This window comes from Anguilla anguilla, chromosome 7, assembly GCF_013347855.1.
Source record: "Anguilla anguilla isolate fAngAng1 chromosome 7, fAngAng1.pri, whole genome shotgun sequence".
NCBI classification, from domain to species: domain Eukaryota; kingdom Metazoa; phylum Chordata; class Actinopteri; order Anguilliformes; family Anguillidae; genus Anguilla; species Anguilla anguilla.
Window position 1 is genome coordinate 48782701 of NC_049207.1, and position 24584 is coordinate 48807284.

At 40.9% G+C, this 24584-nt stretch overlaps 1 protein-coding gene across 6 annotated transcripts in view; it reads left to right on the top strand.

Annotated features, from left to right (window-relative positions):
- Window positions 1–6173: 6173 nt before the first annotated feature.
- Window positions 6174–24584, top strand: part of foxp2 (forkhead box P2) — a 146965-nt gene continuing 128554 nt past the window's right edge. For 2 of the 6 annotated variants that reach the window (XM_035426168.1, XM_035426167.1), the window contains exons 1-2: window positions 6174–6529; window positions 23715–23781. The gene's annotated coding sequence lies outside the window, so the exon portion shown is untranslated. The remainder of the gene's footprint in view (window positions 6530–23714; window positions 23782–24584) is intronic. The other 4 variants (XM_035426169.1, XM_035426170.1, XM_035426164.1 and 1 more) reach the window with 3 other exon arrangements.

Consider the following 24584-nt stretch of genomic DNA (forward strand, 5'->3'; position numbering starts at 1 on the left):
AAGCATTTACAGTACATTACTGATGATTCAAGCTTTCTATTTATGCGCCAAACTCCAAAATAGACTTTATGACGTGGTGATACGCGGATTCCAGAAAGAACGAGGAACTTCGGTTTCCTTCCATTTCAAAGTGCTGTTTCAGCGCCATCTGTTGGTAGGAAAGTGAGTTGCGCCTCAGCGTCTCGCAATGCTGAAACATTATTCAGACAATGCGCATTGTATTACCTCAGCCTTGTGTGTCAGGACCCTTCCTGGCTGCTGATTAAATCTAATGACCTGCAGTTCTGTCCTTGTGACGTGCAGACAATGTATGCTCCAATGGCTCCGGGTTCGAGCCAGCGACACAGAGACGTGCCGTCACAGACCCATCAACAATCAGCTCCTGCTGCTACCAGGCAGCAAGCTTTTAATATAGCAGCCAGAGTGGAGGTGGGCTGTGATTCACCAGACACATTCTAAATTTGTTTAAAGCTAAAAACATGATAAATACATTGATTTTGTGGTTCTCTATCAAATGTTACATTAGATTTATTGAATTATATGAAGTCTCGGATCTTCAGATTGTGCCAAATTAAGTGCTTTTTTTTCTTGACTGGTATATTTATCTAAAGGTACAGTGTAATATACATATTCTTGAGAAGGCAAAGTGTACATAAATATCTGTTCTGCTGTTATAGCTGCATGATATTTACAATCCAAATGTAAATATTAATAAAAAAACATGTTAATCACTGGTGGTGTGGGATTCCAGTTCAGTCAGATCCCATAAAATATTTCCTTTTTTTTTTGCTTGTTGAAGTACAGACATTGGTTATATGCATATCTGACATATTCAGTAAGCTTCATAATATTTGGGACAAAGACATATTTTTTCTTGATTTGGCTCTGGCAATGAAACAATTCACATATGGTTAAAGAGCAGATTCTCAGCTTTTATTAAAGGGTATTTTTTAAAAATAATAATTTTTAGTTTCACTATGCTGAAATTACAGCACTTTTTATTCATAGGCTCTCATTCTCATTAATGTTTGGGGCAGATCCATGTTATGCAAATGAAAGTGTTCGTGTTTAGTACTTTGATTTGCATGCAATGACTGCCTGTGTGTGACCCGTAACAATCCCCAGCTGCTGAGTATCTTCTCTGGTGATGCCTTGCCAGGTCTGTACTGCAGCCATCTTCGGCACCTGCTCGTTTCAGGGGCTGGTTGTCCTAAACATTCTCTTCAGCATATGAAATGCATGTTCAATTGGATTCAGATAGTGTGAATGACTTGGCTAGTCAAGGATTCTCCCGTGTTTGGCTTTGAAAAATTCTAATATCTAAAATTGAGAGCCAAATCAAGAAAAATATGTCTTTGTCCCAAACATTTTGGAGCACACTGTATGATAGCTAAAACATATGCCAGTAATCTCTCTGAAATGAATCACTGATTCACAGGGCAGCAGCACTGAGAAGATTCAAGGGCAGGTATGGATGTACACATGAGAGTCAAGACATACTCATACTCACCTACTCTGACAGGTCATCTTCTTACTAAGGCCATTAGACACAATATCAGATGCATCTATGACTGAAATGAAATTAAGTTTAAAATCATGACAAGTAAAGATGCAAATGACAGTTACTCTTGGGTGTGTGTGTTTGTGTGTGTGTGTGTGTTTGTGTGTTGGGGCAAGTGTTGGGGTTCAATTGTTGGCTGTGAAATCTAGCAAAAAAACTACTTGTCAGAGAAGCCAAGTGTAGGCCTTACTATGCAGAATTTGTAATGTTTTCTGCCTAAAATGTTTTGCATCAGTGAAACACAAAATGATGACAAATCATTTCTTTGTTGAATTCTTTATTGTGTCTTATAGAGAAGAAACACATCGTTTAACAGCCAGTGAGGTGGGAAGTGTCCATGTTTGAAATATGTTCATTTCATAGAATGTCTGGCTTGTATTATAAATGCAGACAGATTAACGGAATGACATGAAATTCTGTAGAATTTTCTGATACTGTGTAATACATTTCACACATATCACAGAATTCACTGTGTCACTTTTTGCGAATATTTGTACATATTTGTTCAAAAACATTTTAATTCAAACATGATAATTTCACAATGGCAATACATATAGTATAATTTGTTTCATGTATATGAATATAGAAGCTGCATATACTACGACATATTGGGAAAAAAATGATTATAAAACATTTTGCAACATTTCACAATATATGGAAAAACATGTACATTTTATTGTTATAGATCAGGTTGTGCAGTAAAGATTGTCAGTTAATTCAGTTGTAACAGAGTTTATATCAGTCCAAGAAGGGCTATCACAATAAAATTATACTCAGTGAGATTTGATTCAGCACAGAATATTTCATGTAATATGGGTAGCCCATTCACATCACGTCCACTGGCTAAGGGAAGACACTAATAACAAAACAAACAAACAAAAGACAAAGATCCTTGTGTACTGAAATGGTGTTTTTGTATGTGAAAATAAATGCTTCACTTAGAAATCATAGCTCTGCAAGGCCTCTTTTTCCTGGGATGTACTGATGAGTCTGAAGGTGCAGTTTGAGGCGAAGGGCTTTTTAGCCAGAGACGCTGATGTTTTGACTGTAGATTACAACCCATCAGACACAATACTCATGCTTTCTCATACTACTTGCAAGGGTTTCATTTGACAAACATTGTACATTTTCAATGCATCTCATTTTTGTATCTGAACAAACAGCAACGTTTCTCCACTGATGGCCAAAGTTATCTGAACAGTGTTCAAGTTGAACCACTTGAACAGAGGACAGTTCTCTTTTGTGTGCGCAAAACAAGACAATCGTCACGAAACGAGTCCGCATGGCTCCTATAGTGAAGACGGCTGAGGGGTCTCCCACGAGACACAAGAACAAATTCTAAATTTGTGATACATTCACACCTGCAGCTGATCTGGAAGGGGCAAGGTCTACACTGTTCTATGAATGCGAGGCCCAATATTCAACATGACTGAACTGAATTATAAATCTAATCATTACCTCCATCAAATTGGACCAGGTTTAATCAATATTCAGGTACAAGAAAAAACAAGAACAACAACAACGACCACCACCATCACCACAACAACAACAGCAACCACAACAACAACAATAATTAATAATAATAAACGGTTATTTTTTGTCATCAGTACTAGATTTTAATGGAAATAAAAGACAAGCCACCAATATCTTAGCATTACTGACATTTGCTTTACATGATGAAAGTGTATTTGCCAGATCTATCATAATGGCAATAAAAACATTACTCTCCCCTCTTCACAGAAAATAAATTACCACTGGGGTCGTCACTGAAACAGACATCACCCTAGTCTGTAGCTGTGCCGTATGTCACCTCATATTTTGTCTCCTGAAAAGCAAACCCAATTTCTTAAAAACGAAAACAAACAGCAAAATGATGTTTAGCAGACAATATGCCCGTCGTCTCGGAATGCTTGCGCTAACACTCTTATACCACATGGTGGCGAAAGAGGCCTTTATACGTTTGCTTGACGCTTCACGCCTGCCCACGAAGTCCTTTGGTGCGTATTATTTCAAAGTCGGGGGATTTAAGAATTGCTGTTAATGTGTAGTGCAGTTATGACACGTTTATCCCATAACGTTAGCAAAATGTAGTTGAAGCTGACTTTAAAAAAGCAGAAAAACTGCAACAAGCTTAAATTCCGTCTGAACAATATCAAATGCACCCGTTTGTTTGTTCACCTTTCAAATGAAAAAAATAAAGACCCGTACATTTCTTGTCAGAACTTTTCATCCTTTCACCACCTGCTAAGATGCAATATAGGCTATGTGTATTAAATATAATTATATACTGCCAGGTATGTTACACTGTTTTTATAAAAATAAAAAAAAATAAAAAAACAAACTTGGAAGCAAATAATATTGTGTCCGTCTTGACTAATACTGTACACTCATCAAGGATGAGTCCGAAAATGTATGCTTTGAAATATATTGAATATTAGAGTATATGGCGCCCTTGGGTTGGACACAATTACAATGTTGAGTAAATACGTTTTAAAAATTCAAAGCTAGCCAAATATCACAAGGTGGCGGCATAACCCCATTACAGAATCGCAACGAGACCTCGTTGTCCAAGTTTATTTATTTATTTATTTTTTACAATTAGGATATGTTCTTTTTGTTTTGCTTAATCCGGGCTATAGTTGGAGGTAACATTTTGTAGTTTATTTGCGGTCATTGTATTTCCAGAAACTGAAGACAATCAGACTGCCTCTGTTTATAGCAAACAAAAGTGAATTAAAGAAGCTACTGTTTTGATTTTTGACTCTGAAACAAATAGATTTGTTTGTATAATCCCCCCAAAAAAGCACAATAATTGCAATGTACAAACGCTTAAACATGAACAGGAAAACCTTTACATAGCATTTAAAGGCAACCCCGAAATTATACTAAATATAATAGGCTACATTGAATCATGATGATGCATATGATTACATGGGTCTATGGTATACAACAAAAGTTACATTTAAAAAACGGCTTTATCTGTTTGTCTGACAAGTACGTGAACACCACACACAGGCATGCGCGCACATACTTTGACGTGTCATCACAAAGATAAAATAAAAAATAACAAAAAGTGTTGAATGTACAAAAAGCCACCAATAAAGTGTGTCCCTTTAGTGAACTTTCACCTTTTGAACCGGTCCAGGCTGTTCTGTTCGACGGCTCGAAGAAAACAGACGCTGCTGTAAGAGAAGACTATGCCTTATTCCCATTTCAAAACCCCTGACACTTTTAGTTAGCTAAACTTCCGCGACATTCAGAAATGACTGATGCAAGCGTGAAAACAAAAACATAATTCTATATATCGTGAGTTTAAGTGAACATTTTTCAAATGCACATTCCATTTGCAAAGGACACACACGAGCAAAAAAAATAAAATAAACACGGCCAGTATAAACTTTGTTCTTAGCTGTCTTCTTGAGGTGGCTCACTCGGGTTTTTAACTATATTAGGATTATCCCAAATACGTTATTGTTGGAAATTAAACAATATTAAAATAAACATAGTGCTATAATCTAAATTATAGTGTTTCTCAAATATAGAACATACAACTCATACTGCTTCCCCAGTTCGTAATTTTTCAAAATTCGTCCTGCAAGCTTTCTGTCCGTGTTTAGCGCTGGACATCGCCTAGTCCCAGCCTACTGTATGTAGCACAAGGAACCAGCAAGGTCGTGTCGCTACATTCTTTTCTTACACAGACCCAATGTTTACCTTCTTCATGGACAACGCTGGACCCTCCTGTGACATAATATACATTGAAATTGTTTTGCGTTTTGTCAGCCAGTAGACAATCACATCATGACACTTTTCGGATTCAATGCAAAACTTCAGATACAATGCTAGTATTTTAAGTTTGAAAATTTTTAACCGTCGCACGGTTACTTTCTATGGAAGCGTATTTAGATAAGAGGAAATAAACAATCACGAAAACAATACATTTTATTTACGTCAACAAAAGATGCATACATTAGCGATAAATTGTAGGGAGGGTATTTATTATTGTGATTGATTTTCAGAAATTTTCGGTTTAATTATCAAATTTATAATTTAAAACACGGTTTATATGTTTAGCCTTGTTATCCAGTAATTTGCGTTCAGGTAAAACTATGTATAGGCTACGTGTTGTTCGGTTCAATCAGTAGTTGTTGAAGCACCATGGTGCATCGCATTGTAGTAAAAATATCAATCGCCGAAATATCCAGTTATATTATACATTTTCGAAAAAAAGAATGACTACCTCCAGCCTTTAGTGCATAAGTATTGGTGTGTACATTCTGCATTTTCTTATTTGTAATAGACTACCATTTTTATCTGATTCTATAGGCTATGCGGAAAGTCGATTTGTATTGATGATAAAGACATTTTTTAGAGACAGTAAATAACTCTTTCAGTGACACCAACAGAAGCAACAACGAATGCAAAGTTGTACTCATTATATTTTTTGTTTTAAAAAGACAATAAAATGCGAACAACTTCTAAAGACTTTTTTTTGTTTACATAGCAGGTGGACGTGACGTCACCGCTTGTCGCGGTACTCCAAAAAATAACAATATCAACTCCGCGAGAGTGCCTCCCCTGGGGCTTATTCTAATAAGCTAGTCCCAAATACTTCGTTGGATACATTTTGATGTATTGAATCCCAAAGCAAAAACATGCTACATCTTCTTACTGTGAGTCATGTGAGAGCAATCTAACAGGACTTAGTGTATACTTTTCCCCTTTTGCATTAATAATAACAGCAGCAGTGGCTGAAGAAGAGAGCGCGAGACAACGCGTGCATCTCCGAGCGCAGCGCCAGCGGAGGAATATCTTAGTTGTTATTTATTCTTCGGCTTGTTGTTCATTTTCTTATTTTATGATTAACCCGTGCGCTCACGTGCGAACCTTTCCTACCAGAGAAAGTCACCACAACTTCTTCACACCATCTCGCCCTTGTTTTCAAAAAGGAAATAAAGCCGTTTTTTGGTAAGTATGCACTTCGGTGTTTATCTTTTTTTCTGGGACTTTCACTTTTCCACGATATCGATATGTGTTCCTGCAATGAAACTTAATTTACTGCTTAGCAATATTTTATTTGCAATGCAATGCACATGTATGTGCACCTTCTCTACCCACCGTTTAAGTGACTGACCTGCTGTTTACGATACGTTGAGTTTGTTGTGCCTACTATCGGGTGAATGTTGTTAGCTAAGTTTTGTGAATGTATCTTCTTCAGTAGCCTACTCTCTTTTTTCCGAAAGCGAGTTAGCTAGGTAATACAGTAGCTAGTTCGCCTAATAAGCAACGGACGCGTGTAACAGGCTTACTTTCATGTTTTGAAGAATATGCACTTTAGTGAAACCCCACAAAAATACCAATAGAGAAAAGAAGCAAAATGTTAAATTAGCGTACTGTTTTTGTTACCAACGGAACCCCCTTGTTTTATTTGATAAAACAGAAACAAAACAGAATTGCTCGCGTGGTCAAATATTTTCCATAAACGGATGTTATGTTGGCTACCACGCAGAACGATATATGTCGATTTAAGACTGAATCCGGACGCTACGGCCACTCGTTTCTCGGTTTGCACTAAAAGCCAGCAACAGCAGTCCAGCATGTGTAGTCAACAAGAAGTAAAGAAAGTGAAGTCTAGTTTTTAGATGACGTTATAGTAACACATCTGAAACCTTGCTGGATCTATTGAAAAAGCATTGGTGGTTATGTTTATCTTTTGGGGTTTTTGCGCTTTTCGTCGCTTTTCAAATCAGTTTTGGAATGTTTAAAGACGTCCTTTCATCTCCAGACGCGCACTGCTATGCACAATCCCAGGTTTATAAGAAGCATTTTCTGTCCTTGTTAGTTTAGGTTAACGATATCATAAAGAAAACATTTGCTCTCGATACTGATAACAACACCTTTAAAAAAAAAAAAAAATCCAAGGTCGTTAAAGTAGATGTTGCTAGTTTGTGTGAGACCAACTTGATTATTGATATGTGATTTAGAATCCGTTTTAATTAAGAAACGTAGCAGATTTTACCAGATGTGCTGTTCAGCGTGGAGTGAGTGTATTTTAAGATATGTATAAAGATAAACAATATACACATTATATTGAGATATGTGTATGTAATCACACGAATGCTTTTTTTTAAATACAAGTATTCTTAACTATAGCTATTTTGAATTATTGTATACTTTTAAATGTCATGTAAATATTACTTTAGCTTTCCAGTTAGTTGTACTAGCATATTGTAGTAGGCTGTATACGCATAACAATGTGTTAAATTAAAAAAAAATTGCTTTAAGAAAGGCTTCCTGTAAATGTCCAAGTTTAATTGTATATGGATGACAGTTTTAATTGCTCATTATTGCAGTATAATACAGGACTTAATAGCTTTGTCTGGACCTATCGGCTGTGACTGTGGATGTGTTGTTATACACCTCTGTTTTATTTCAAGGTTAATGTTGGACGTAATGCCAAATAATCTGCAAATTACCTCTTAAATAGAGCTGATGTTTTATTTTATATTTTATGAATTTTGAGAGAACAAATTCTGAAGGTTACAAAAAGCAGTTTTGCAATAGGAATAATAATAATAAAAAACAATAATGATGGTAATAATAATAATAGTAATAATAATAATAATAATAATAATAATAAAAACAACAAACGTCTTACCGTTGGCCACTGTTGTTGGCGCCCTTTCATCCCAGTTATTAATAAGTCTTTCACATTTATTAATATTCCCTCCGTGCTGAGCTGCAGTGGGTATGGTTATAAACTAAATCATTATGAGGGTCATGAGCACCCTGCGCTGACTGCTACCCTGGCCCTTAATCTGCGATCACTTCTCACCTTAAAATGACCAGGGTCAGATGTCGCCGTGTTACCCAGGTTTCCACACACACACCTGAGCTAATTTGCTTAGGATGCAAGCAGAGATTAGTGGCATTAGTGGAAGTTCGGAGGAGACGTGAGGGCACATTTTAGCCCCCGGTCTGTTTCTCGTATTGTACGGATGTGTTTTGAGGCATTGCCTGCGTTGGCACTGGCGGGCTCGTCCAGGTGCTTGATCGTAAAACCTAAATTAGCCCAGTTCATGTTCCAGGGTTCATGAGCTGCTGCACTTCATGATGCGCTTTTGACAAATGACCACCAGTCCCCGCTGGATACTTTGCTGTTACATTATTTGGCCATTTGCATTGATTTATTCATTTATTTATTTATTTTTTAAAGACTCATTATTGATTGTGCCTGCATTCAACAGTGTTCTGGTATCATTTCATAGAAAAATTATCAGCGTTCAGAGATAGTTTGTACAGTGTTCACAAGTTTACAAAAAAGATAAGAGCTTGATAGTTTGTTGATTGAATCAAATGCAAGTTCGTAGGTTGTTTTTAAATCCCTGAACCAGAGTAGTGTCCTCACCATTGTTTGTTAGTTTTAAAGAAGAGGAGAACATACCGACAGAGTGTCTAATGAAATTTGTGCTGGAAATGGAAGTCTGTGCCTTTGGTATATGTGAATGAGAAGATTGCATTGATGAGAGTGGGGGGGGGTGGGGGGGGGAATAAACGCTTGTGTTTTTGCTTTTTTATTGAAGTTAAACAGCTTTATTGATGTCAGCCTGTTTTTTTACTTTCTCGGTGCAAAATGATGTTCTCCCCTGTTCTTCCCGGCTCATAGCCTCTCTCTCCCTTTTCATCCAGTGAACTCCAGATTCCTTCTGTCTCTCTTGTTTTTTTTAAATCTCCTCCCTTTCCCCCCTCCTTTATTTTCACCAGACGCATCGCGCGTTCCACCTCGGAGGTGTTCAGTCTTTTCTTTTTTCTTTTGGCGGGTGGGGTGGGGGGCGGGGGGGGGGGGGGGTCGGGGTGGTGGAGGGGTGGGTGAGGGGGGGGGGGGGGGAGTAGTTTTAATTTTGTACGTGTACGCATACGTACCGCCTGCCTGCCTGCCTTTTATAATGCACGGGCATCAAGTGCGAATAAACTGCAGCGCCAAGCCTAATAGCAATTAAACTGGAAATGTTTCTGCTTTTATCACTCTGAACTTCCTAGAAATGTTTCCATGACAACCTCCGTGCTAGTTAAAGCAACCAGAGGTGATCAACAGCTTATATATTTTATTTATTTATTGCTCCCCCCCCATCCTTCCCTCCACCCCCACCCCCCTCACCAGCTTCAATGGGATCTGTGTTGACAGTTTTGGCCTTTAATACCACTCTTGTACTATGTGAAAGTGTTTGTTTACCAGATCATAATGCTGTTAGCTGTCAGACTCCGATAGATTGACTTTTAGATAAAAGAATGTGTTACTTACGTTCTGTATGGCTGTCTAGGACTTGCAATTATCCACATCAGCATCAGTTTAATGCTTCTGTGTGTGCGGTATTAAATTGTAAATGTAGAAATTTTGTATGCTTAGCTCTGTATTGCAGTTTATTTTTCTTAACTGTGATGCATTGATATGTATATTTCTTTGGCTCAGAAGGCGTCTTTGGCAAGGTCAGTGGACGCAGCGAAAGTAAATGCTCGGGAAAAATGAAAAGAACAGAACGGTTCAGAATTCTGACCGAGCGAAGCGTGCGAGTGTTTTGCTTCACCCCGTTGCTTCGTGGACGGAGTCGCGGGCACCTCAGGCTCACGGCCTTCCGGAAGGCAAATTTAAAGTTTCCCCTGTCGAAATGCTGCTCGTGGGGGCTGGCCTGCTGTGAGCCCCCCACATGTTTGTTATGTTTTAAGTAAAAATCCCAGTAGATGGAGGGCACCGTGGTCTGGACTGGGGTAACAGTTCTCAGAGCAGCGCTGCTTCATTATCTGTGTCACGCACAGCTGACGCGGCGGATATGAGGGTGAAATATTCTGCGTTAATGCCACGCTATGCCTGTTTATGAGTCCAGCAGGAATAGCGTGTGCTCTATGGCAGTTGATTTGAAACCGAACATTTTATTGTGAAGTTTCAATGAAGTTTTTTTTTTTTTTTTTTTTTTGGAGTGCTAAACAGCAAATACCAGCAGTTCGGCTGGCTTTTTCCTGATTCAGTTCGGGAGCGTGCTCTGTAGCGAACACCTTCCTCTGAAACGCAGACAGCCAGCCACCGTTTTTTTTTTTTTACGCCGGCTTAGAGTTAATTCAACTCAAACAGAGTTTAGCGTGTCCACCCTGGATGAACAGCGCGATATCAGAGTGAAATATACTCTTATCAGTGTTGATTTTATGCAGTTTTGCTTTATCGGCTGTGCAAGCAAACCGCAGCTTTTCAGATGGCCAGAGGTGTCACTGTTGAGCTACAAGCCCGCTGACTGACAGCCCTCCCTCACGGCCGTTTATGGGCATATAAAAAGTGCTAGCAAAGTTAGCATTCATTCGGATCATGGAAAGTGTCTCTACTGTATTAGCTAGGTGTACCACCCGGGCATCAGACTTTTACAAAGCGCAGATTTACCGTTTAACTTTATTTCAAATTCATTCACTTTTTTTTTTCAGTTTACGCTTGTTTGTTTGCCTATGTGTAAATTTCAACGATGACAAAAAGAGGTTTTGCTACTTCTTGTATGTAACGTACCCTGTCACCCTATCAGAATCCCCGTAGTGTGGCCTACACGTGTGTTTTAAGTCTGTGATGCGTACAGAGCTTAAAGTGACTATTAACCTTTTTAGGTGTGAGATGACAAATATGCGATTAGCATGTTCTTAACGGAACATTCTAATGCTAATGTCGCAATCACTACTGGTAACTGAAAGCAATGGAGTTCTAGAACACTCACTTAGAATTTTGAAAAAACATTCCAAAAAAATACCTACACTTCAAAGAGTTAATGCTCAATTAAATGGTTGGAGCTTTGGAGAAATGAAGCACTCTTAACTTCCAAATTACTCGCCAAGCTACCGGGCGGTCTGACTCACTGCCGTCTGGTAGGGCTTCACCTCGCAACCGTATCAAAGCACACAGCCCTGATCTCTGTAAAATTGTTGTTATTTAATTGGGATTATCCTGTTTATGCCATGAAATGTTATCCTGACATAGTATGAAATTGAGATTAGCACCTGAAAAAAACCCAGTTGTCACTTGATGAAGGGTAATATGCAAAGGAGGGGGGAAAAAAAACAGGGAAAATGGTTATAGTGAAAGGATTAGGCTGGAGGTTTAAAATAAAATCACGCATCAGAGATTATGGAAAGTATCATGCTTGCTAGTCACTGCTTGTAGGGAACTCCAGCGCTGTGTAGTCAGTTAACCTCTGAACACGCATTTGAACACCTGTGGTGTGATAATCATCTCACCGCATTCATTCAAATTATATTGTGTCTGGTACAAGTTTAAAATTAAGATTTGCCTTGTGCAGAGAATGTGGCCAGCTAGCTATTTAAACAGCTTTTCCATTCTAGAATGAAGCATTTTCGTTCATTTATTTTAACATGCACAGTCAACTGTTATGTCCAGCTGACGATCTGTAAGGAGCCAATCTTCAGAAGGAGCCATTCTTGGAAATGTGGTGGAGTTCCAGTTTTAACAATGGACGTTCCTGGACATCTGGGTTCTATTTTCCCCTCTGAAACATGACTTGAATGCGAACAGGTTCAACCAGAAATCTTTGACTGCAACCACACCTTTTCTTACAGAGAACATGAGATAACATCTCTAGATGGCCACTGATGGAACAGGCATTCATGTTGGCTACTCTTTAACCTTTGCCTTCACTGTGGTTGGGCGGGTTATTTCAAGGCATCTTTAGATCTGCTACTCGAGATATCAATAAATGAAAAAGATCTCAGTTAACATGAATTGAGAACATCCATGATCTTGGAAAACAGAACAATAATTGGATGCTCAGACTAGCTTGTGAGGGCATAGAATGTTCCCACTTAAAAACAATTCAGGTGCTGGGAAAGCATGGCTTATGCCTGCATGCATTCAGATACACATTTTTTTGAACAAAGCTTTAGTTGATTCCTTGAATATGGTGGTGTTATTATCATGCTTATATTTTTTATTGCTAGTGTGTAGGTTTATTTTCCATGATTCAGAGTGGCACTTTGTCTTATTTAAGTCTCTGTAGAAGGAGGGTCAGTGTTCTGTGCTGCCACCCCTGACGGACGTGTTATTTGTTGGAAGTGGCAAGGTCACTGTCACTTAGACTGAAATAGCCGGCAGATAGATGTGTACTGTAAACACTGACCCACATCAGCCAGTGCCTCCAGGGCTGCAGATTTGAAGTCATCATTTTTATTTAATTAATTTTGTTGTTTTATTTTTAATTTTTATATATTTTTATTTTTCTACTGTGGATTTGCGCTGCCAGAACTCACCCACTGTCTGACAAGGGTCCTTGGTCCATGATGGCCAAAGACTGATCACACCAAACAGTCTACTGGTGGAATTTGGTACAGAAATTGCTGCTGGATTAAACCAGTAATGCTGTGGTAACACAAGTCAGGCAGCGTGTGTGCACTATCGCAGATTTCCTGCCGTGTGTTCAGTTTGTATTTCAAACGGCTTGTAAGGAACTGCGTGGTGTTACGCTCAAACACACAGTACATGGCACCACTACCTACTCTGACTGGATTCAGCCACACCTGCTTGCTATATTAAATCAGCGTGATTTTGAGATTCAGGTTGCGTATGCAAGCAGATGTGAAAATGGTAAATGTTTGCTTTTCCTTTTGTTCTCGAAGCTAAACTGTGTTGGGGTGGAATCTGTGACTTTTGCTTAAATATTTCATGAATCAGTTTTATTGGATGTGAGCAGACTGAATTCCTCTGTATAAACTGCTTATTCAAATTCAGAGACTGACGCTGACCCTGCAAGTCATCATTATCCTCCACTATAAAGGTGTGTGTGTGTGTGTGGGTGTGTGTGTGTGTGTGATATATGTATACATATCAAACCTGGGTCCAGTAGCTAATTCTTTCATAAACTTAAACCTTTTAAGACATTTGTTAAATTTTAGCAGATGTACTGAAAATAATAGTACTGACCAGAACACAATTCTACAATTCTTTCATGTGACTGCACAGTCTTTCTCATAGCTTGCCTCACTGCAAATTCTCCAGCAGATCTGTAGGTGTATTCTCACGTTTTTTTTAAAATTATCTTTTGTTTATTTTTTTACCAGCGCATAAACGGTTAAAGAATTTCAAGTAGGTGTTTGACCCGGGCCTGATATATAGCCTACATATATCAGTGCTGCTGTTGGCCTGTGTAACAAGCGGCCGGTGCACTCCAGTGGCAGCGCTCGAAGGGCTTTCGGTTACTTGAGAAGACCATAGTTCCACATGACAAACCACTCAAATACGAACCCGCGAGAGAGAGAGAGAAAAAAACCACTTCTCTCCCAAGGCTCGCTACCTGACCCGACCGTCATTCTGTTCTACGATGATGACATCTGAGTTGTTTTTTTTTTTTCTTCTTCTCTTTTTGTCACGATAAAAGAATTGTAATAATCATATTTAAGGCTCATTGAATTACATCTTTGCTGAGTGCAAAAGGGAAAAAAAGGTAATGACTAGATTTCAAAATGGTGGTGGATGTTTAAAAAGTCTGCTAAATGAATCCATTTAAGACGCGGTCCGAAATCTTTTTCGAAACACATGTTAAAACTAATTGGGCCTGCGTGCGTAGCTTTCAGACCTCAGGAAGAGAAACTAGCGTTTCTTTTTTTTTTCCTTTTTCTTTCCGCTTTGTTAATGTTCTTCGTTTTAGCGGTCGAGCACATTTAATGTCCTGTATAATGTATGCACTCACTTCAAAAAAAAAAGTCTTTATGACCTTCGGAGGAGTTTGACGCATTTCCATATTGTGTAGGTAACCGTGGCGTTTCGCTCTCTCTGTCCGTCAGACGGCCTGCTTTCATATGCAGAAACCGAAGGTGATTAACCGTCACCTGAGATTTTCACATTTGATGACCGAGTGTGGATGAAATGGGGGGGGTGGGGGGGCTTTCATTTTTCTACCGTCGGGGTCGTGCGGCGTTTTGTTTCCACGTCGCCGTCCAAGCGCTGAGAAATCACAGGGAAAAGTTAAACGTGTTTTTATGACACGTAATTGAACGTGTCGTGTGTGGACACAATGGAGTGCTTAGTACATCAACGTTCTGCGTTTCAGATGGACGTACGATCAAGGTTAAATATCCAACTCGGCCGATCTGAAATGTACTGTATTTTTTTTTTGTATAATTGCCATTGTTGTCTGACCTTGTGCATGCCATGCATGTGAAGCGGTTTTATTTTAATTATCTTTAATTTTTTTTTTTTTTTTTTTTTAAAGCAACAAAATTTTGACCTTCATTTCAGTGGATGGGTTCAGAGAACGGGAACAATGTTGGGGTGGGGTGGGGGGGGGTGGTGGTGGTGGTGGGGGAGTGGTGGCGGTGGAGGTTATTTGTTTCTTAGATGTTACAAAAAAATACATTTGGGGGGGAAAGAAAAGATTTGTGATCATAACGTCTTTTGACAGGCATATTAGGCCTCAGAAGGAGCAGCCAGCTCGGGGGGGAGGCATATGGTGCTACCTTCTGCCGACTGTGCTGGGGAGGGAGCCACAGTGCTCACCGAGGGTCACGCTTCCTCCTCCTGCCCCCCTCTTCTAAATAAAAACAGGGGGACGGGGGGTAAGGGGGGGTGGGGGGGGGGTGGTCACAGGGGAACGCAGCGAATCGTCTGTCTTTGGAAAAAAACAGGTGGACATTTTGAGGACAAAACAGTTTTTTTTTTAATGCTGTTATTTTTTGCTTTTTGTTTTTCCTAAATTAGTTTTATTTCATTTTATTTATTTATTTTGGACAGCCCTCAAAGCCTTTTGACAACAGCCCTGAGAACAACTAGATTCATTGTATGGGAACAGCAAAAAAAAAAAAAAAAGTAATAAATTACATTATATTTACAAATGTGGTAGCAGACGGTTGTGTTTCAGGTTAAGATTAAATATATGGTCCTTGTTGTATTTAAATGCAAACACATTGTCATTAGGGATCATTAGGAATGCATACATGCGAAAGTGAGCATCTACCTGTTATGCGGTTACAAACGAGCCTTCACATTTTGAACGCCACCCTCATTAGGGTTCTACCTTTTTATGCAAATACGAGCCGAACCTTCACAGTTCAGCGTCACCCCGAGCGCCTCGCTCCTTCCCCTTAAGCCCCCCGAAATATCATGTCCGGGACCTTTCCTGCCAGAGAGCACTCTCTGCTTTTAACACCGCAATTTAACACTTGATCCTGACAGCACCTCAGACATTACCGTCAACAAAGGGGTGTTTGTCAGCGTTATTTGCTTATTTATTTATTTATTTTGACAGTAATGCCTACATCGCGTATATAATGGCGGCTTGTGGGGCCTTTGCCTGCTGCTTTTGCGGTTTTTTGGGTGATGGAATCGGATGCAATCCAGCGAGAGGACTGAGCAAAATGACACTGAAGCCTGTCATGCAGTGGGGGGACTGATGGGAGTAATTGTGTTGGGAGAAGCTGATGGATGTACTTGTTTTGGGAGGGGCTGATGAGGGAACTGTGTTGGGAGGGGGTGATGAACGTAACTGTGTTGGGAGGGGGTGATGAACATAACTGTGTTGGGAGTGGGTGATGGAGGTAACTGTGTTGGGAGAGGGTGATGGAGGTAACTGTGTTGGGATGGTCTGATGGGGGTAACTGTGTTGGGAGGGGGTGATGGAGGTAACTGTGTTGGGATGGTCTGATGGGGGTAACTGAGTTGGGAGGAGCTAATGGAGGTAATAATGTGTGGGGGGGTGGCTGATGGGGGTAATTGTGTAGGGAGGGGGGTCTGATGGGAGTAACTGTGTTGAGAGGGGGTGATGGAGGTAATAGTGTGTGTGTGTGTGTGTGTGTGTGTGTGTGGGGGGGGGGGCTGATGGAGGTAACTGTGTTGAGAGGGGGTGATGGAGGTAATAGTGTGTGTGTGTGTGTGTGTGTGGGGGGGGGGGCTGATGGAGGTAACTGTGTTGAGAGGGGGTGATGGAGGTAATAGTGTGTGTGTGTGTGTGTGGGGGGGGGCTGATGTAGGTAACTGTTTTGGGATGGGAGGAGAGTAATGGACAGTCAGAAGCCTTCAGTTGTCATACGGCAACTTTGGAGATAAACAGCCGCGGCATATGGACAGAGCAACACAATGGTTTATTTTTATAATATTTGATGAGTGGTTTTTAATTTAGATTGTCACTACTGGCAACCAGCAGCACAGATGGTGTAGATTTGAGTACCCATCAGAGCCCAAATACCTTGAGGGGGCAGCTGTTGCAGATAAACTTTTTTTTTTCCTTTTCCCCTTTTTTTCTTTATAATTATTTTTTTTTGCCCCAAAAAAATAGAAAAAAAGAAACACATTTTTCAGGTCAAGAGGAGTCAAACCTGTTACAGCACCTGTTTTCGCATATGTAAATCTGTTGTTTTGTCATTTCATTAAACAAGGGGAGAGCGGGGCGGGGGGCGGGGGGTCCCTTGCGGTTGTAAATGTGCCTTGGCTCTCGGCCGACTTGGAACGGAACCCAGCGAAAAAAAGACAACTGTTGTTTCCGCCGAGCAGCCACGGGACACCCCCCCCCCCCCCCCCCACCACTCTCACACACACACACACACACACACACACACACACACACTCACACACACACACACACCCCCACAGCTCCAGCTCCTGGTCTAAACTCCTGTTCCTGGAACAGTGCCCGTGATTTGAAGAGATTTGGGGGGGGGGGGGGTGTAGGGTTCTACATGCCCAGGATGGGAAGAGGGAGGAGGAGGAGGAGGAGGAGGAGGGGGGGAGAGGGGGGAGAGGGGGGAGGTGTCGGCTGTCGCCCCTCTGGGCGCTAGCCGCGTAAAGCGTGACATGCCCAGGGGCGGGCGAGCGGCAGGCGTGCCCGACACGCACCGGGCACCGTGTCCTCCTCGTCCCCCCGGGCCCTGTGGCACAATCTCCGATCGCGCGTGCCAATTCCCCCCCCCCCCCCCCCCCCCCCCCACACACACGCACACACACACACACGCTCAGCGCTCAGGCACATACACGCACAACTCCCCCCGCGGTCACCCGCTTATCCTCTGAAGGCTGGTGGCACACAAACCACCCCCCCCGCCGCCCCCCCCCCCCCCCCCCCCCCCTTAAAAAAAAGAAAAGAACAAGTGAGATTCTTGAGGTTCTCTGCGTCAGTTGCAGGACTGTCATGAGCAGCATGGTGTACAAAGGCTAATGGATAGGGATGTAAGAACATCAACACTCTTAGTGGAATGAACAGGTGCCCCGATAAGCTGGGAGCAGCACTGGTGTTTGGGAACTGGCATGGAGAGGACTTCTAGGACCCAGCTTCCTCTTAGAAATATCCCAGAATGCCTAGCTGAAGGATTGTCTTGGCCAACATGGCAGCTGTCTGTATACAGGACATACTGGAGAAGTGTGGCAGAACGTTATGGGCGGTGCATTTGAAGCAGGCCGGTACACAGTCAAAGCACATGTACAGGGCGGCGCTGTCCACGTGAGCCATCCCCACTGTAGCCAATCAGAAGGCGAAGGGCACACATTCACCGGTCACCTGATGTAAACGGTACCCGACGGACCCCTCCCAGTCCCGCTTTATCTACTCGATCGTTTATTTAACCCACCCCGTTTTCTTACAAAAGTCGATAAAAGCGACGACGGACGGGTTTTCTTTTCGGTAAAAAGCGAGTAACAGGTCCCCATCGCGGGGGACCGCCGTAGACGCGGCGTCGGACCCGGGTGGGGACCCGCGGCGTGGTAATCTCATCAGCGGCCCGTGTAGACATTCGCCTCCTGTTCGGGTCGTCGCAATTCGAGGCCTCTTCCTCTTTCGGGGGCCGCATTAACCGCCAAACCCCCCCACCCCCGCCTCCTCCGAAACGGAAGTTCATTAGAGATATGTCTTTGATGGCAGCCCCCTCTTTCAGGGCCTCAGTTTCAAATACCTTGATGTAAGGCTTAAGAAGCCATTGTGCTGTAAGCCTTCCTTGATGTGACTTATTTAGATCTGCATAGTAAATCAAAGAATGTAAATAAGGAGACAGCAGATGGAAGCCAGAAGATAACACCAGTGGACAATTGTATTTGTATTTTGTTATGATGTTGACAGCGGCTAAAATTCACTAATCTAGTTTCCCCCCTCTTCATCTGCATTTCAAAGAAATCTCATTTAAGCAGCAAGGTTTGGCGGATAAACTTCATTGTGTCCTTTATTGCATTCTTCGCTAATTTATCTGCCTCAGATTTAACGTTGCTTGCTAAGAGCAGCACGCATGTTGCAAAGGGTCTTAAATACTGGAAAAGCGGTAACGTCTAGACTATGAACTGCGGATAATTACACGTCCAGCGATGAATAGAAGGAGTTTGAAGACCATCTTTGTTCGGCCTGAATTACTTAACTGACACAGATAAGCCATTTGCCCCTGTGGAAAATATTGCTCTGACTTTCCATAACACGCTATATAACAGGAGCTTGGTATTTATTTGAAAGATAAATTATTGTATATTTAATCGGACGTGTTGGCATTACGTTCCTTTCATCCTGCACAACCTCTTAGGTTGCCGGGGAAGGTGTTAAATTAGAGATTTGTAAATTGAACAAGTAAGCACAGAGAAACAGTCATTTTCACAGACTTTGTGTTCAGATAAGGGTGCGAGTGTGCTTTATTCATGCAGCACTGAATGGTCTATTAGAAGAAAATTGTATTACCGGTCCAGTTTACATGCTTTATATTGAGTTATTAGTTACACACACTCACAAATAGATTAAGACAGATATGAATTAGCTAGTTTTTGTACATAATGTGTTCTATGCCAAGATTTATTTCCTCTTAATTTGTTGTGATATTTTTTCCCACAAACAACATTGCCATCCTGTGAATTCCGTTTTTCCTGTTCAGAAACTGTGTTAGCAACGTGATACCGCCCAAGGTTGCTAGTTCATTCACTTATATCATATTTGTATGAAATTGGGAGGAAAGATAAAGGTGTTTGCCAGTTCAAGCATAAACAGTTCAACTTTTGGAAAATCATAAGCCGTAATTCAGCGCTGGCAATAATTATCAAATTTGTGTAAGAATCAGTTTCTAGTAAAGAGTGTTTAGATGTCAAGTGTGTAGTTTTGGCGTGTTCTCTACTGGCATGTCAGAGAAACTGGCAAGTAGTCATAAATCAGACGCCATCAAATGGGACATATCAGTGGAAGGCTTGATTGTTATTTATTTTTATATTGTTTGTGGTATTGACTTATCCGTGAGACGTTCTATTGTCTTCGTTATCAGAAAGGGATTGGCCGTGCCTTATTCCGTATGCCTTTTGTAAATGTTGCGGCTCAGACGAACACTTCCGTGAATTCAAACGTTGGGAATAATTGCACTTGGCAGTTTTTTGTTTGCAGTGGAGCTGTGCAGGCTGGAGGCTTTTGTACAGTTCAGAGAGCACATTCCGCACAATCCAGCAGTTGTCAGTTGCCTTTAGGGGTCATTTGAATTCTGGAAGAAAAAAAAACCCATCTCTCAGAAATATCCAGCGCACTTGTGTTCCTTTGTATCATAGATTCGGCTCCGAACCCGTTCCATGAAGGGCAGTCAAATGTTGCAAGATGGCAGACGTAGGGAGATTACCATTTACAGCGCTGCCCGCACGCCCGAGCCTTTAGTAAATTCAGATCCAGTTAGCCGCGTTCCCGCGGAGAGAGAATATTGTGCATGAGCGAATGCACAGGGCTGTTTTATTTATTTCCATAGGGAGTGATTTTCCAGAGCTATTAATGGTGAATTAATAAGCGGTTAAACAGTTTCACTTGGCACAAATACATAAGCATAAATTGACTGTTGGAAATGTTTATAGTGTTGCCGGTTGTTTAGCCTGCCCTCTGGAGTCATTATTTTCATATCCTTTTTTTTGCGATAATAAATATGAAGTTTGCAACCAACCGCTAATTTTTCTCTAATCCGTTTAAGCCTTCTGGTGCCAAACGTGCTAATAACCAATGTAGCATGAAGTCCTCGGTGTCCTGAGAAACCAAAAGTATCTTTTTCATCTTGAGGTGTTTGTGAATTAAGATCACACCTGTCTGCAAATTCGGATTTATTAGAGGGAAGCGGTTCTCCAATGGCCTGCATCAGTTTTCTCAGTTCACTTTACAGGAGGTTCCTTCCCACCCCACCAAAGTGCTCACAGTTTTAATTTCTCTTCATTTTCACAGGACAACAACTTAGCACTGCATTTAGTCGCTGTTCACTTTAATGCTCTGCAGAAGGTTAGTCTTGCAGTTGTTTTGTTTTGCAACAGTTTTGCAGTTGCAGTTAAAGGGGATAGTTCATATAAAGGGATATGTTCTATAAAGCATTCGCAGAAGGTAAAACTGCACAACCTGATGGAAACTGCACTGTTGTAGTTCACTCCGTGGGCCAGTAGGAGGCAATGGAGAGTGTAGGAGGCAGTATTGTTTTCAGATGGCAGAATGCTCAGCAGTTCATTCATAGGCACATTTTCCCTCACTGACAGTGATTAAGACCAACTTTGTGGTTATAAGAACAATTGAAAGATCAGTGGGTCTGAAGTATGGTTTCACTCATGAACCTAAACTGCTTAATTTGACGTTTTTAAATTCTGACGTTGTTTCGCAGTTCTAGAAATGCAGTGCTCGGCCTTGCTGTTCATCAGTACACACAGAACGAGTCGAGTCTGTTCATTAAGTCTCAGACGCTCTCTGCCAAATATATTTGCGCCCTTGGCCTAATTTTCCCCGAGGACGGTGTTAAAAACCAGCTTTGAGAAGTTAGTTTGTCCAGAATGCGATGTCGCTTCCTTCACGATTGTCCCCTAAGCCCCAACAGATCCTCGGAATAATGAGAGGGAGGAATGACATTTCCAAAGCAACACCTTCAGTCCTAATCTCTGATCACTAATCCACGCTTCCCTCAGTGTTTATTTGTATGCATTATATGTCTGTAATGGTGCGGTGTATTTATAAAAAAAAGAAAAAAAAATCAGTTTAATTAGGTATTAGGATGAAAGACGGAAGAGTATTACAGTTTTGAATTGCATCTGGGCCTTTTCTGTACCGAACACGGCCTGCTGAACCTGTTAGTCATTTTTATGATTCAGTGGTTGGTGGAAAAAAACTGAAAAACGCACAGACACGGACACGCGCACACACACACACACACACACACACACACATACGTCAGTAACTTATGGGGCAGAAAGCTGTTAAAGCTCATCTCAGTGTAAATGTTAGCTAGTTTGAAAGTGGTAATTACAAGTGGTGAAGCTCATGTCTGGAAGTAGGCAAACTGCAGGTAAAGCATTTTGATTGGCCCACAGCTAGGCTATTTCTAGAATGTATGTTTATAAAAGCAATGCTTGCTTTTTGTCGTCTTTGCCCGATGTGGTGTAGGTGCTAGGCTATATCTCCTCTGCTGTTTGGGGAAGTGGAGCTTCTGTGTCTGTCTATGAAAATGCTGAAAAAACGTGGCTTTTTTTTTCCTTTTTGGAACTCAGTTACCTCAATATATATGATATATAGCAGTTATATAAATCCAGTTAACTGTCAGTTGACTTTGAATTCCACCCTAGACTTAGAAATCTGTTATGTCTGTTAGCTAGGTTGCTAGGTATATTGAATAGAAATTTGATAGCAAGATAACTCTGTTTTAGAATTCTAAAATCCAGCTCTTATCTAAGATCCTCTTTATTTGGTGATTGCAAGGTTGCAATCTGCGTAGGCTTGAGATTTGTTTTGTTCAGAAAAATGAAAACTGGTTATATTTTTGGTTATATTCACTATTTTCTAGAATGTCTTTTCACAGTGATGTCAGAATGTTATTAGGCAGCATGCTATGCAGATGCAAGTATATATAGCACAGCTGTCAGCCAGTCATAATTGAATATAGGCCATGTGTGTGTGTGTGTGTGTGTTTATCACCTATAAAACAATGTGCATATTTTTTCTGTCATTGTCAGTTGTTTCCCGAACCCCCAGGAACCTCTCCACACAGCCATGTGTGAGCGCACATTAGCCTTCACAGGGCACTGGCAGTAGCTTTTCTTATTTTTAAAAGCAATTAAATGCAGGAAGGAGGCTTCTGGTCCTTAAATGACTGGTTTATAACACAGTTAATTAAAGCGTCTGTCATCAGTCTGTCCAATGAAACCCTTCCGTGCGTACCTACCGGATGATCAGACGCACAGCATTTTAGACGATGGCAACTTCGGAGCAGATTAGCCCAGAAATACACGGCCAGCTTGATTCCACTTCTAAAGCAGGTACACGTGCGTTCATCTTGGCTCCAGAACAGCATTTAATTACCAGCTAAAAGAGGAGAAACTAATTCTTGTACTCATTCATTGATGTTCTGGGGAGCTCGGTTTCCTATTTGCATGGGAGGGATGAGGATACAGTTCATTTAATTTTATGGTAATTTCACAGTAAAGGCGGTATATTATAACCTGTGTGTTGTCTGTATCCCTGCAGTCTGTTTGTCCGTTTTACATTAGTAATGCCACGGTGTTTGTATTTATTTATGCACATAGTTATTAATTCCCCCCCCACCAGAATATTCAGTGTACTGGCCCTTGATGACCAAGGATTGTAGTTAGTCAGGGGTGCTGTGATTTTGGGCTCCATGAAAAGACCTCACATTGGACCCCACCACAGTTGAATGAAGTTATACATGATTCTACTGTATTTTTTTTGTGCCCCCCCCCCACAACCCCCAACCCCCTTGCCCCGGCTTTGGTCCCCTAGAATTATTGCCGCCTTTCTCCCCACTTACTACGCTGCTGCAGTCAGTTGTTTCCATTTCAGGTGACCTATCTGTACTGTCGCTTCATTTACCTGTATTTTTTCCAGTCTGAAAGGATACATTACTGGAACATGCAGAACCTTCTGGAAAAAAAATAGAAGGTTTTTATTTTGTTTATTATTATAAAAAAATTTTTATGAAGACTGTTCAGTCTGTCAGAGGAAGAAAACGGGAGGTGAATTAACAGGATAAGCCAAATGATGTTTTTCCTCCGCTATTGACTGTAATCATTGTAAACAGTACTTTTTTTTAGGCACTTTGGCTAAAAGCATCTGCCAAAGGACTAAATTGTAAATTGTAAACATTTTCAGCTGAATGTTCGTTTACTTTGTATTCTTAATATCTCTCTTGCTTGATTCTATTTTTGTTACAGATTATCAGCATTCCGGGCACTTCCTGCTTCCAGGCGGACATTCCTTCCAAAAATTCCCACTAATAGAGTAAGTGTAAAATTTAACAGTGTCAAAAATTAGCACTGAATATACAAACCTCTTTCTTCATAGATGAACAGGGGAAAAACACCTGGCACAAAATGGCACTTGCCATATAGGTCACATATTAAGCATTTCAGCTACTTCCCATATTTTTTGCCAACTTTTCAGTCATATTAAGGTTATAAACTTTACTTGTGGGCTTCTCTGTAGTTTGTTTTAGTTTTTTTATAACCCTGTCACATGTCTCTGGGCCATCAAAGCTTTAGTTCATATCAAGTGTCGCAAAGCTCCACATCGCAAGCCGTAATAGAATTTTCTTCAGCTGTAAGGGCAATCAATTTCTTGGTTTTACCAGTAACACACGATACCTTTTCAATCAGCCGTAGGCAATTGGTGGCTTAAAAGTACTACTGGACTGTGTTTTGATAAAATGGTTACACATCAGCTGGGAAAACACAATATTCTTCTTCCAGTGGGTGCGTGGGTCCAGAGGTGGGATGATATTTGATTCATATATTTACTGGATGCGTAAGTGTAAGCGGTTGCTGTGAGCTGCCCTTAATGTGGGGCAGTAATCTAGCTGGCCAGGCAGTACCACACCCAGGAAGTTTTTTTTTTTTTTTTACCTATGCACATATCATAGCTCTGAGAGATAGGTTTGTGTTCTATGTGAAATCATAATCTTACTTAAAGTGATAAATGCTTTGTGTTACATGCAGATATTCTGTATTGGTCCTAGTATTTCTTGTTGTAAATGATAAAAGCTGGTGTAACATATTTCATGTGATGGATTTGTTTAGTCATACGCT